Source organism: Colobus angolensis, unplaced genomic scaffold (genome assembly GCF_000951035.1).
Source record: "Colobus angolensis palliatus isolate OR3802 unplaced genomic scaffold, Cang.pa_1.0 Scaffold383, whole genome shotgun sequence".
Lineage (NCBI taxonomy): Eukaryota > Metazoa > Chordata > Mammalia > Primates > Cercopithecidae > Colobus > Colobus angolensis.
The window spans coordinates 1,932,314-1,947,481 of record NW_012117188.1 but is presented as its reverse complement, the minus strand read 5'-3'; the positions used below and the strand labels follow the sequence as shown (position 1 = coordinate 1,947,481).

General features: G+C 43.8%; 1 protein-coding gene and 1 pseudogene across 4 annotated transcripts in view; both read right to left on the bottom strand.

Moving 5' to 3' along the window:
* NIM1K (NIM1 serine/threonine protein kinase) overlaps window positions 1-15,168 on the bottom strand; it is a 94,595-nt gene that overhangs the window by 67,352 nt on the left and 12,075 nt on the right. The window lies entirely within an intron of this gene.
* The window catches only part of LOC105520664, a 16,421-nt pseudogene continuing 12,407 nt past the window's right edge, over window positions 11,155-15,168 (bottom strand). Inside the window, exon 2 of the transcript XR_001003170.1 lies at window positions 11,155-12,700. The product of XR_001003170.1 is annotated as a spermine synthase pseudogene (transcript). The remainder of the gene's footprint in view (window positions 12,701-15,168) is intronic.

Below are 15,168 nucleotides of genomic sequence, written 5' to 3'. Positions count from 1 at the left end.
TGTCTAATAAGGGACTTGTATCTGTATGTGGAATCTGTAAGTAACACAACTCAATAATTGTTTTAATATCACCTGATATCATTTGGATATTTGTCCCCTCCAAATCTCATGTTGAAATTTGATCCCCGGGCCGGGTATGGTGGCTCACACCTGCAATCCCAGCACTTTGGGAGGCTGAGGTGGGAGGATCACTTGAGCCCAGGAGTTTGAGACCAGCCTGTGCATCATAGTGAGACACTGTCTCTACAAATAAAATTGTTAGAATTAGACAGTCTGGTGGTTCATGCCTTGTATTAGTCCGTTCTCATGCTGCTAATAAAGACATACCTGAGACTGGGTAATTTATAAAGGAAAGAGGTTTAATAACTCATGGTTCTGCAGGGCTGGGGAGGCCTCAGGAAACTTACAATCATGACAGAAGGGGAAGCGAACATGTCCTCCTTCACATGATAGCAGCAAGGAAGAAGTGCTGAGCAAAAGCAGGAAAAGTCCCTTATAAAACCATCAGATCTCATGAGAACTCGCTCACTATCATAAGAACGGATGGGGGAAACTGCCCCCATGATTCAGTTATCTCCACCTGGCCTCTCCCATGACACATGGGGATTATGGGAACTACAATTCAAGATGAGATTTGGGTGGGGACACAGCCAAACCATATCATTCCTATAGTCTCAGCTCATAGGGAGTGGAGTGGAGGCACTGAGGTGGCAGGATCTCTTGAGTTGAGAAGTTGAGGCTGCAGTGAATGTGACTGCACCACTGCACTGGGGCCTGGGAGACAGAATGAGACTCTGTCATGAAAAAAAAAAAGAAGAAGAAGAAAAATTTGATCCTCAATTTTGAAGGAGGTGGGGTCTAATGGGAAATATTTGGGTCCTGGGGAAGGATCCCTCATGAATTGCTTCATGTCGTCCCGTGTTAGTGAGTGAGTTTGCTCTATTAGTTCACGGATTGCTGGTTGTTTTAAAGAGCATGGCACCTCCTCCTCTCTCTTTCACTCCCTCTCTCGCCATGTGCCACACTGGCTCCTCTTGCCTTCCACCATGAATGCAAACTTCCTGAGGCCTCACCAAAAGCTAAGCAGATGATGGTACCATGCTTCTTGTACAGCTGGCAGAATTGTGAGCCAAATAGGTGTCTTCATAAATTATTCAGTCTCAGGTATTCCTTTATAGCAATGCAAAACATACTAATATATAACCCAATTAAAAATAGACAGAGGAGGCTGGGCACAGTGGCTCACGCCTGTAATCCCGGCACTTTGGGAGGCCAAGGCAGGCAGATCACTTGAGGTCAGAAGTTCAGGACCGGTTTGGCCAACATGGTGAAACCCTATCTCTACTAAAAATACAAAAATTAGCCAGGCATGGCGGTGGGTGCCTATAATCCCAGCTACTCAGGAGGCTGAGGCAGGAGAATCACTTGAACCCAGGAGCCAGAGGTTGCAGTGAGCTCAGATCGAGCCACTGCACTCCAGCCTGGGCGATAGAGTGAGACTCAGTCTCAAAAAGGAAATAGAGGCCTGGGAATGGTGGCTCATGCCTATAATCCCAGCACTTTGGGAGGCTGAAGTGGGTGGATCACCTGAGGTCAGGAGTTTGAGACCAGCCTGGCCAAAATGGTGAAACGCTGTATCCACTAAAAATATAAAAATTAACCAGGCGTGGTGGCGCACAACTGTAATCCCAGGTACTCGGGAGACTGAGGCAAGAGAATTTCTTGAACTCGGGCGGAGCTTGCAGTGAGCCAAGATAGTGCCACTGCACTCCAGCCTGGGCGACAGAGCAAAACTCCATCTCAAAAAAAAAAAAAAAGACAGAAGATCTGAATAAATATTTCTCCAAAGAAAATATACAAATGACCAATAAGCACATTAAAGGATGTTCAACATCATTATCCATCAGGTAATGCAAAACCACAGTCAGATACTACTTCATACCTGCTAGAATGGCTAAAAAAAGATAATTAATAACAAGTGTTGGCAAGGGTGTAGAGAAACTGAAACCCTAATACGCTGCTGGTTGGAATGTAATATGGTGCAGGACTTTTTTTTTTTTTTTTTTTGCATGTCCACACAAAAACTTGTACATGAGTGCTCATAGCAGCTTTACTTATAGTAGCCAAAAAGTAGAAACAATCCAATATTCATCAACTGATGAATGGATAAATACAGGTAATATATTCATACAATGGAATACTATTCAGTAATAAACAGAAATGAAGTACTGATACATGCTACAACATAAATGACTCTTGAAAACATTACATTAAGTGAAAGAAACCAGTCACAAAGGACCACATTGTATGATTCCATTTACATAAAATGTTCTGAAGAGGCAAATCTATACAGACAAAGTAGATTCATGGTTGACTGGAGTATGAGGGGAGAGATTGGTAAAGCTGGCTAAGCAAAGCAGGGTTTCTTTTTAGGGTAATGAAAATGTTCCAAAATTGATTGTGGTGGTGTATGCACAACTCTCTGAATATGCAAAACCATTGAGTTGTATACTTTAAATGAGTGAATTGCATGATATCTGAATTATATCTCAATAAAGCTGTTAAAATAACCAAAGGAATTAAAATGTCACACTAGAAAATATTCACTTCATGCAAACCATCCAGCCAGCTGCCCCCAAAATCCTTTTCCTACCTTGACCACATTTTCAGATTAAATATAACTTTCTGATTCCAGACCATTTATGTTCTCTTTCTGTCATTCCCATCTCTGCCCACATTTTCCAGCCAGCTTACATTCTCAACAGCTATCTCCATTTTCATACTTTTATTTAGATCCTGCCTACTGGTCTTGCTTAAACTGTCCAAAATATAAAGACTTATACAATCGGGGAAGGCAAGAAATTGAAGACACTTCAGTGCTTCTCTCCTCCTACCTCCTTGCTTTATGAATTAGGAGACAAAGGACAAAAAGGTTCCATGATTTGTCCGCAGTAACTAAAATACTTCTTGCTCACCTCTTCCAAAAAGCCTTCATACACTAAGTGCCAATATTTCTTTATCTTTTTACCCAATCTCTGATACCTTTCTTTACTGCACTGTCAAAAGATATGAAATGCACTCATCTCAAGAGATTAACATTTAAGCCCACATCCTGCATCTCAGAGAAAAAAGGCAGCCCTTTTGTGTTCATGCTCATCGCATCTGATTTCTCTCCCGATACAGCTTTTCTTTCCTCAATTATCATGAATGACTGTTCAAAATTCATAGGGGGCTCACTGAGTACCAGCCCTGAGCAAACACAGAGTCAGACTCACCAGTTTCCATTTCCTCACTCACTTCACAGAAAACCATGCCTGGGGTCTTCAGAAAAAGCCTTATTTAGTCCATACAAAACAATACTACATTTTAAAATGCTACTCAGGAAATAAAATGACAATAAAGGGTATTTACATTTCTTATTGGTATATACCTATATGTACACCAAGATCGAAAGAATGAGTAGGTTTTTTCAAATCAAATAAATATTCAACATGATGGGAAACAGAAAAGCCTCTGGGGAGTGCCTGCCTCTCCAGTGATATATTTCCTGGGGAGCCAGGAAAACCATAAATTATGTAGGTATCTGCAGTCATTCTGAACTTTACATGAAGAGAAAATATGTCAAATCTAAACTGGCCCTACATCTGAAGGGAGCGTAGTAAGTAATAACGTAAATCCATTGAAGAACAAGAATTGTGAAGTCAAAGCTCATGCAGGTCTACTTGGCTTGGGAAAGCAAAGTAAACCGCTTGTTAAAAGGAAAAGATGGGGCCAGGCATGGTGGCTTATGCCTGTAATCCCAGCACTTTGGGAGGACCAAGTGGGCACATCACTTGAGGTCAGGGATTAGGGACTAGCCAGGCCAACATGGCAAAACACCATCTCTACTAAACATACAAAAATTAGCTGGACATGGTGGCTCACGCCTGTAATCCCTGCTACTCAGGAGGATGAGGTAGGAGAATCACTGGAGCCCCGGAGGCAGGGGTTGCAGTGAGCTGAGATTGCGCCACTACACTCCAGCCTGGGCAACAGAGCCAGATTCCATCTTGAAAAAAGAAAAATGGATGGGCCTTTTGCTGGCTGAGCCTTTACTACTCCAAAAACTGATGGGCTCAGGAGGCATCTGCACAGAAGACCTTCATCCTTCATGAGTGATGAAGAGAAAGGCAAATGAAATTAGGCACACTTCCCTCCCCAGAGCGGGAACTGATGTGCGGCTGATTGAAGAAGTGATTACACAATGTTGGAGAGGCATTTAAGTGTTGCTCACCAGGGAGCCAGAGGGCTTTGGGAGCCAGTTCTGAGAATTACACACTGTTCCATAGTACTTGCTAATTGACCCAGTATTTCTGGCTGAAAACATTTTCCCAAGGAGGTAAGTGAAAGCAGATAATGAAGACCTGTCAAATCACAGGGCAGCTCATGAGCAAAGCTTGAGCTCTAGAGACTGGACATTATTTAAATGCAGAAAACCACAAAAAGATCACAGCCTAAACATAAAAATATTCAGAAGTATGCATGGAGAAGGTTTCTGATTCTCAGTTCACACCTACCCCCACCTCCGTACAACTTTAGCTTGAAATTTAAGAATTATTTATAAGTGTGAAGATAAGGAGGGTGTAAGGTAAATAACCATGAAGTCCACAAAATAGGCACATTTCTGAGAGTTTCATGACAGTCACTATTCATGTAATTGGACGTCTATTCATAGATAAGGAAAGATATTCGCAAAGTTCAAGAAAAGTTCTGCACAAATGAAGGCCCAGTTGTTGCCAGGAAGGAGGGAAATGAAATTGGGGTAGAAGTGGAGAATTCAAGTTTTTTTCAAAGTTTACAATGTATACTTCTCGGTGTGTTTTTATTGATGATGATAGTGTTTTGCCTACTTATAATTACAACAGAGATTTTCTTGGTTTAAGGGCTAAAAATATGCATATATCTCTACTGTGATCTGGGAATGTGGCCTGTCTCTGATAACAACGTATGTAAAAGTGAGTGAATCCTCCCTGATACAGTAAACTGGCTCAGCTGCCTGGGATGGTCGAGTCCAGCATTCCAAAACTGAGATATTTTTGGCTGGGTGTGGTGGCTCATGCCTGTAATGCCAGCACTTTGAGAGGCCAAGGTGGGAGGATTGCTTAAGGCCAGGTGTTCAAGACCAGCCTGGGTAAAAAGGGAAGACAAAAGAAAAAAAAAGAAAGAAAAGAAAAAAGGAAGGACAGAGAGAGAGAGAGAGAAAGTAAGAAAGAGCGAGCGAGCTTGGCATGGTGGCTCCCGCCTGTCATCTCAGCACTTTAGGAGGCTGAGGCAGGCAGATCACTTGAGATCAGGAGTTTGAGACCAGCTTGGCCAACATGGTGAAACCCATCTCTTCCAAAAATAAAAAATTGGCCAGGGCAGTGGCTCACGCCTGTAATCCCAGCACTTTGGGAGTCCGAGGTGGGTGACTCACCTGAGGTCAGGGGTTCAAGACCAGCCTGGCCAACCCGGTCTCTACTTAAAAAATACAAAAATAAGCCAGGCGTGGTGGCAGGCACCTGTAATCTCAGCTACTCAGGAGGCTGAGGCAGGAGAATCACTTGAACCTGGGAAGCGGAGATTACAGTGAGCAAAGAATGTGCCACTGCACTCCAGCCTGGGTGACACAGTGAGACTCCATCTCAAAAAAAAAAAAAAATTAGCCAGATGTGGTGATGCATGCCGGTAATCCCAGCTACTTGGGAGGCTGAGGCACGAGAATCACTTGAACCTGGGAGGTGGAGGTTGCAGTAAGCCAACTGTGCTCCAGCCTGGGTGACAATGAATGAGACTCCATCTCAAAAAGAAAAGACAGGAAAAGAAAAGAAAGAGAAAGAAGAAAGAAAGGAAGGGAGGGAGGGAGGGGGGGAGAGAGAGAGAGAAAGAAAGAAAGGAAAGAGGAAGAAGGAAAGAAAGAAGAAAAAAATGGAGATTTTTTTCAAAGTTTTCAATTCAGAAATAGGATGACTTAGAAAAAATGATATCAGGCACCAAATAAGTGGTTGAAATGGTGGCATAGTTACCTGTTGCCTGAGGACACCCTCTGGCAAAGGTGGATGCTTAAATATTGATGAAAAACAGTAAATGGCACATATGGGAGCCCATACTCTGCACCTGGGCGAACACAGAGGGGAAGCTGAAGCTATAATTGAGAATATATCTGGTACACATTCTAAATTTGCCTTTGTTTGCTCTTGAAGTTAGGGCTTTGAGGCTCTTGAAAGGAAACAGTGCAATGAACACTGGACCCAAGTGCATGGTGAGAATATGCTTCCCAACAGAGTATTTGGTGCTCTAGAACATTCAGGAGCAATCCCAGTGATATATGTAGTTGCTGCCTGGGGCCTTGTTCCCAGACATGTAGAGTTGGTGTCTATCAGGCTGCATCCTCTCCTTTTGTCACTGAGTCACAGTCCCAGAGTGACTAAGGGGACTGGGTTATCTTTGTACACAGCAGCCACTAAAAGGAGGAGGACTAGCAATGGGAGGAAGGAATGAGGAAGTCCTGCTGAGCCCTCCTCTCCTGAGCCCCAGGGTTGCTTCTGGAGCCTCATGACAATGGTGCTGAAACCACCTGGTCCTGAGCATTTTGAAGACTGTGGAGGGATTTATTTTTGGTCCTCATGGAGGGTATTTAAAAATCCCTATTGGAGCCTGGACTAAGCTCAAAGGATAGAGGGCCTCTGCAACAGGAACAGGTTGGGACCGTTCCTGTCTGGGAGGAGGACTCTGCCATGTGTTGGGAAGGATAGGGAACAGAAACCCAGAAACGATGTGTGCTATCTGTTGGCCAAGCAGGAAACCTAGGTGCCATCCCTGGCCTCTATGCTCCCCTCACCCAATCCTTTTGATCCTCCCACTTCCACACCACCCCAATCCTTTTACATTTCCATCCTGGGATCCCACAGTAGGTAGAGATGCACATGCTTTAAGGCACCAGCAGATGAGACACATCCAAGAGAGGGGGAAATAAGTCTTAAAATACTTTTATATTCAATACATATACTTCTCAATGCATCTAGGTAATCATCCTAAGAAAAATCCGAATTTTGTTTTTGTTAGTCTTATATGGTTAGCTTTGCTTGAATTTTGAGTTGCATGTGTGTTTTGATGAAGGGTGATGGACTCTAACGGTCTTAATCCCATCCTGTGCCTACGTGGCTGAAAGAACCTTCTAGCAGGCTTCCCTACTTGCCATCTTGTCCAGCTCAATTTTATTCTCCAGGAAACCACTTGTGTGATTATTCCAAAATGTAGATTTTACTATAGTACTGCCCTGCTTAAAATCCTTCATTAAAATGCCTATAGGATAAAATTAGATTTCCATTGCATGGTCTAGAAAGCTCTTCAAGATCTAGTTCTTGGCTTTATTTCTAGCTTCATTTCTCATCTCCCCTGTTCCCACCTGCCCCCCCATATGCCCTATATTTGAGATGTCTCCAAGTACTTGAGGTCTCACAAACATCCTGTTGGGGCTTAACAGACAATATTCCAAAATATTGGAATATTGACATGCTGAACTGAAGAAACTGCAAGGTCTCACTGACATTCCCCCCAGTCCCCACGGTCGTTCCCAAAGACCTTGGTGGGTGTGGATCTTAGACAGACAACTTCTTTGAGAAAGCTGAAGTTTCTATCTGCCTAAGATCCAGACCCACCAAGGAGAACAACTGTTTTTTCTTCCCCCACTACAAGAGTAAGAATGTAACCACAACTGAGCAGACCAGAACCTTCCACTGTCAAAGAGACCTATTTACAAGTTAATCTCTGTTCCCTATCGGTTCATTGCCCCTTAACATAATTCCTTTTTTCCCCACTCCCATAATCTCTTTTGCCATGATCCAAATCTTTCTTTCCTCTTTCTTTTCTTTTCCTTTTTTTTTTGAGAAAGGTTCTCACTCTATCACCCAGTCCAGAGTACAGCCGCGCAATCTTGGCTCACTGAAATCTTTGCCTCCTGGGTTCAAGTGATTCTCCTGCCTCAGCCTCCTGAGTAGCTAGTATTACAGGCATCTGCCATCATGCCCTGCTAATTTTTGTATTTTTTGTAGAGATGGGGATTTCACCATGTTAGCCAGGCTGGTCTTGAACTCCTGACCTCAAGTGATCCACCAGCCTTGCCTCCCAAAGTACTGGGATTACAGGTGTGAGCCACTACACCCAGATCCAAGTCCCCACTCTTTCTGTAACATCAAGATGTGATGGCAGATAAGCTTCTATACCTCACTGGGAGTTTGGGTCTTAATTCTGAAGCCTCCGTGTATACATGTTAAACAAATTTGCATGCCTTTTCTCCTATTAATCTGCTTCATGTCAGTAACTTTTCAGTGAACCTGCAGAGGGTGAAGGGAACTTTCCTCTTGGCTCCCCTACAATCCCATGCAGTTTCATGCTTCTGTGTCTTTGTACACGACAATACATGACATTCCCCCTGCATATAATGTTTTCCTCATCCCATTCCCCACTGAACCTCCAAGTCTCTGTTTCTCTGTGAAGTCTCTGACTCCCTCCAGTCCGTGGTGCCCCCAGAGTATTTTGTGCACCCCTCTGTCGATAATTGACTCTCTGTAGCATAAGTTTTTATGTTCACATCTCTCTTCACCTGAGGGCAGGGAAGATGTTTTACGCATCTTTATCTCTAAACAGTGCCTGGCACCTCATAGATACTCAATATATGTTTATGGAATGGATAAATAAATAAATAAAAACTGGTTTTATTTGTTACTGCACACAAAATTTGTTTTAAATTCTTGCTTTACAAGAGATTAATTTTATTCCTTTTCTTATCACAACCATCTAATGGTTGAAATTCTACCTATTATTCAAATTCAGCTTAAATTTTTCCCCTCTCCTCTCCTCCCCTCTCCTCTCTTCTCTTCTCCTCCCCTCCTGGTCTCTTCTCTTTCTAATACCCTAAGCAGAATTCAGCTCTTCCTCCAGTATTTCCAACATCTTCAAATCCTGTCTGGTGTTTCAGTTACTGTGTACATACTTGTCCTCCCCACCGTAATGTGCGTTTCTGTGGGACAGGTCCTTGATCTTACTCATTTCAAATTCTGGGCACCAGGGAAGAGTCTGTAACCACTGGCTGAATTGACTTGAATTGTTCAGATGTTTTTAAAGGTTGCATGAGGCCGGGTGTGGTGACTCATGCCTGTAATCCCAGCACTTTGGGAGGCCCAGGCGGATGGATCACTTGATGTCAAGAGTTCGAGACCAGCCTGGCTAACATGGTGAAACCCCATCTCTACTAAAAATACAAAAATTAGATGGGCGTGGTGGCGCCTATAATTCCAGCTACTCTGGAGGCTGTGGTGGGAGGATCACTTGGACCCGGGAGACAGAGGTTACAGTGAGCTGACATCATGCCACTGCACTCCAGCCTGGGCAACAGAGCAAGACTCTGTCTCAAAAAACAAAAGAAATAAAATAAAATTAAAACAAATAAATAAAGGTAGCGTGGATACCAGAAGATACAGAAATAGATAATTCTCTCATAAACATCCTTTTTTGGTTGAAAAAAAAATCACCACAAACAAAAAAATCACCACAAACAACTGTTCTATGAAGAAAAAGACAGGACAAAAAATTAAAAGCAAGCAAACAAAAAAAGCAAAACCCTTTCCAGTGTTTTCTCCTGAAACAAAGGCAGGTTTGTTCAATGTGCCCCTAAACCAGAGCACCTCTCTAGCTGGAAAATTTCTGAAACATTGTGGGTTTGATGAGTTGCCCCATTGCTTTTGCACAACACTCTTAGGGCTCCCAGTGAAGCATACCTCAAATGCGGGTAGACATTCCTAAGGCTATTGAGTTGGACTCATTACAATGTTTACAAACCAGCATTTGCTCCAGCCCGCAAACAATAAAAACAACCTGATTATGGTTTTCCCTTGGAAGGCTGCCAAGGTTAAAATGATCACATCAACAGTAAAAGAGGCTCCATTTTCCCTCTGTTTTTATTTTTAGGGTATGATGTGTTAGTCGCTTCCAGCAGAATTTACTTTATTTTAAAGCATGAGACATAATTCCTGTTCTATTTTCAAGACCTTCTTTGCACTTCTCAATTTCTCCAAGTAGTTCTGGAAATGTACACACCCACACACTTGCCTTTGCCTGAGTTCCTGCTCCTTGCCTTCTTTATGTTTACTCTTCCCTAGGGGAGCCAAAACCAACACTAATTAGCAGTGAATTCAATCTCACCTCTAGGATACTAAAAGGTCAGTGTTTACCCAGGATTCCAACCATCTCTAGTCCCTTTCCTCCAAAGATCAAAGACTTGCTGTTAAATATCCAGCCTTGAAGGAAAGTTCTGAGAGCTGCTTCAACTATAACATTTATTCCTTAAGTTTTATCTCGCCTATCATAAGGTATCCTTTCATGCCCATGTGGCTTTACATACCCAGTTTTCCCTAACTGGAACACACTTGCTCTTTTCTTTTTTCTTTTTCTTTTTTTTTTTTGGGGGGGGGGACAGAGTCTCACTCTGTCACCCAGGCTGGAATGCAGTGGCAGGATCTCAGTCCACTGCAACCTCCACTTCCCAGTTCAAGCGATTCTCCTGCCTCAGCCACCCGAGTAGCTGGGACTACAGGTGCCTGCCACCACGCTCAGCTAATTTTTGTATTTTTAATAGAGATGGGGTTTCACTATATTGCTCAGGCTGGTCTCGAACTCCTGACCTTGTGATCTGCCTGCCTCGGCCTCCCAAAGTGCTGGGATTACAGGCGTGAGCCACTACACCCAACCACACTTGCTTTTTTCTTTTTTTTTTCTTTTTTGTAATTTTAATTGAAGCAATTCTTATTCTTTTTTTTTTCTTTTTGAGACAGAGTCTTGCTTTGTCGCCCAGGCTGGAGTGCAGTGGCCGGATCTCGGCTCACTGCAAGCTCCGCCTCCCGGGTTTACGCCATTCTCCTGCCTCAGCCTCGCGAGTAGCTGGGACTACAGGCGGCCGCCACCTTGCCCGGCTAGTTTTTTGTATTTTTTAGTAGAGACGGGGTTTCACCGTGTTAGCCAGGATGGTCTCGATCTCCTGACCTCGTGATCCGCCCGTCTCCGCCTCCCAAAGTGCTGGGATTACAGGCTTGAGCCACCGCGCCCGGCTCTTATTCATTTTTTTTAACTTTCTCTTGAAAGCACCAAATGTTAATATCTAAGTCAACTTTCGGGGAAAGAAACACCATCAAGATCTTTCCTTCAACACAAAACAATGATGTTCATTCCTCCAAACATCTAAACTGAAGATCTACCAAAACAAAAGCAAAGGCCCACAGAGAAATAAAAAGGAACAAAAGTCACATTCCAGGAGGGGTCAGTGCATTTAGCAGTCTTCGCTGTGCTGTCTAACCATCCTTCAGCTGACTTTCAAAAAAATAACACCCTAAGCTCATCAAAATACGGATTTCCCATTTGCTTTTTTAAATTAAAAATAATAATTAAAAAAAGGAAAACTTTGAGGAATTCACAATCAATTACCTGACTCATTTTGATGTCATGTACAACATATGGAGGTCAGGAAGGCCATTTGCAGCACATGTGATTTAGGGGCTATTCATCTTCAAGGTTTAGCTTTCTTCCAACGAGTGTAAAATACCCACAATTCCAAGTACGAAGGGACACAGACGATCTCCTTTGAGAATTCCACAGGACAATACAGGCGCCCCAGCTGTTCTTCACAGAGTGACAGCGCTTCTGTCAGATTGACACACTTCCCCTGTGTAAAGTACTTCCCATCCCGTTTCAATACTTTCATTGAGAGGTCAAGAATCAGTCTGAGAAACTCCCATGTGGAATCTTCTTCTGGAGACATAGAGATTGGAACAGCTGTCAAATCATTAATCACATAATAAGATTATCTCCCTTCTTTGGCGTACTTCTTCAGTACCGGAATACAGTCTTCCATTAGAACCTCATAGCAGCCTCCTTTAAGATTGTCTAAGACATCGCCACACGTTTTTCACATATACTTCTTACATCCATTGATCACCATTTGCTCAAGCTCTACCAAGACCATCTTTGGTTTTAGTTTGACTATTTCGCACAATATGCCCCCATGTTTGTCTCCCAGAATGAGTACATCTTTGCCAGTGTAATCTTCTTTGCCACTGCCATGACGGCCCAGGTATACAACAAATCACTCTCTGGTAAATTAACATCCCCACTTAGGATGAGAATATTTGCAAACTGCTTCGAGTGTAGAATTTTTATATTTTGATAAGATGAATCTTCATCATACACCACCTCAATCTACGTCGTATTCAACCAGGCGCCCATCGGCAATGGGCCAATATCTGTTGATGGCTCCTCCTCCAACTATGGGTGGTAATTGTTTTATCCGCCCAGTACTGTCCTGACTCAATTCTTTCATTCTTTCTTCTACTTTGTTCAAAATACTGTCGATCTCTTCTTTGCCTTGTGCGTCACCATCGTAACTCTGAAGGTCCAGCAACACAATCCATGTAGGGAAATTCTCAAATTGGCAAAGCTGCCGTTCTTGTTTGTGCAGGTTGCTAAATAGCCATGGTCCCTCCAGGTGTGCACTGACTCCGCCATCCCTCGACTCTGGAAAATGGACTGGAGGCTTTTTAGAATGGTCTCACCATCAGCTTTGGCGCCAAGCATGAAGTCAAGCGTGCTGTGCTGCTGCCTTAGTGAGGTCTGGGGGAGTGGCCTCGGGAGACTGGGGGGCCGAGTCAGGCTGCAGCAGGCAGGGAGTGCGCTGCACCCAGGGAGGCCAGGACTAGCACTTGCTCTTTTCTTATTCAGCCTTCAAGACCCTCCTAATTTACTTTCTTGGATTTTCTTTCTTCTCCCCCAACCAATTTTTTTTTTTTTTTTTTTTTTTTTGAGACAGGGTCTCACTCTGTCACCCGTGCTGGAGTGCAGCGGCACAATCATGGCTCACTACAGCCTTGACCCCTGGGCTCAAGCAATCCTTCTCCCTTAGTTTCCCAAGTAGCTGGGACTACAGGAACACGCCACCCTTCCCGGTTAATTTTTTTTTTAATTTTAGTAGAGACAAGGTCTCAATATGTTGCACAGGCTGGTCTTGAACTCCTGGGCCTCCCAAAATACTGGGACTACAGGCATAGAGCCACCCCGCCTGGTGGTATTTTCTTTTCTCTACTTACCCAGAGTTAATTGCTCCATCTCAGTATTTCCACTGAACTCTGCTCACACTTTGAACTGACAGAGTATAAATTTATATTCTCATTACGTTTAGCCTTTCTAAAACTGACCTGCTGCTGCTTATTTATCTTCATATCTTCAATATTCCCTAGTATGTAGTGCTAGGATATGGTAGGCACCAAATAAATATTAGTAGTAAACAACAAGCAGGCCGGGTGCGAAGGCTTATGCCTGTAACCTCAGCACTTTGGGAAGCCAACGCGGGCGGATCACGAGGTCAGGAGATCGAGACCCATCCTGGCTAACACAGTGAAACCCCGTCTCTACTAAAAATACAAAAAATTAGCCAGGCATGGTGGTGGGCACCTGTAGTCCCAGCTACTCGCGAGGCTGAGGCAGGAGAATGGCGTGAACCCAGGAGGTGGACCTTGCAGTGAGCCAAGATCGCACGACTGCACTCCAGCCTGGGCAACACAGCGAGACTCCGTCTCAAAAAAAAAAAAAACAAAACAATACAAAACAAAACAAAAACAAGCAAACAAGAAGTAAAACATAATTTATGAAAGGTGATATACTGTAAACCACAAAGCAATAGCACCTTTTGAAGGACATTTGAAAGTAGCCATTTTTTTAAACTTTTATTTTTTGTAGAAATAGAGTCTCGCTATGTTGCCCAGGCTGGTTTAACTCCTGGGCTCCAGTGGTCCCCCCTACCTTGGCCTCACAAAGTACTGAGATTATAAGCATGAGCCACCATACCCAGCTGGAAGTAGCCATTCTTTTAGTTGGTGTTAGAGTAGTGTTACTAGCATTTTATTCAATGTAACAGGGAAAGTATACTAAAAGCTACTTTTATTAAGCACTTACTATACACCAGACATTGTGCTGCATATGCTTATGTGACTAATTTAACCATTACAACAAACTCTATAAGATAGATACTAAAATTCTCACTACCTTGATGAGATTACTAAAGAGGATGAGACATTTGTCAAAACTCAGAGAGCAGTGAGTGACAAGGCCAGTCTGGGGTCCAGTTTCACCCAATTCTACTTGCTGCCCCCTGTGGTGTGTAGTGGAACCTAACACTATGAAACAGGCCACTGCCATGAAGTTCAGCATCAGCCTCGGATGGCAAAAGTCAGTGATAGTAGCAAGAGCAGGCAGGAGAATTAGAAAGGAAGATTCTTTGACGTGCCTTGTTTTTGTTTTTTTGTTTGTGTTTGTTTGAGACAGGGTCTCCCTCTGTCACCTAGGCTGGAGTTCAGTGGTGCAATCACAGCTCACTGAAGCCTCGACCTCCCAGGCTCCAGAGATCCTCCCACCTCAGTCTCCCAGGTAGCTGGAACTACAGGCGAGCAGCACCTCACCCGGCTAAATTCTGTATATTTGATTTTGCCATGTTGCTTACGTTGATCTTAAACTCCTGGGCTTAAGCAATCCACCCGCCTTGACCTCCCAAAGTGCTGGGATTGCAGGTGTGAGCCACCACACCCAGCTGTGACCTTTTTTTTTTTTTTGAGATAGAGTCTCTTTCTGTTGCCCAGGTTGGACTGCAGTGGCACCATCTCTGCTCACTGCAACCTCCGCCTCCTGGGTTCAATCGATTCTTGCTCCTCAGCCTCCCAAGTCGCTGGGATTACAGGGACCCACCACCATGCCCGCCTAATTTTTTGTATTTTTTAGTAGAGATGGGATTTCACCAAGTTGGCCAGGCTGGTCTTGGACTCCTGACCTCAGGTGATCCACCCGCCTCAGCCTCCCAAAGCACTGGGATTACAGGTGTGAGTCACTGCACCTGGCCTGTGCCTTGTTTTCGAATTAACCATTGGAACTATCAGGCTGGGTGTGGTGGTTCACGCCTGTAATCCCAGCACTTTGGGGGGCGAAGGCGGGTGAATCACTTGAGGGCAGGAGTTCGAGACCAGCCTGGCGAATATGGTGAAACCCTGTCTCTACTAAAAATACAAAAATTAGCCAGGCGTGGTGGCATGTGCCTGTAATCCTACTCGGGAGGCT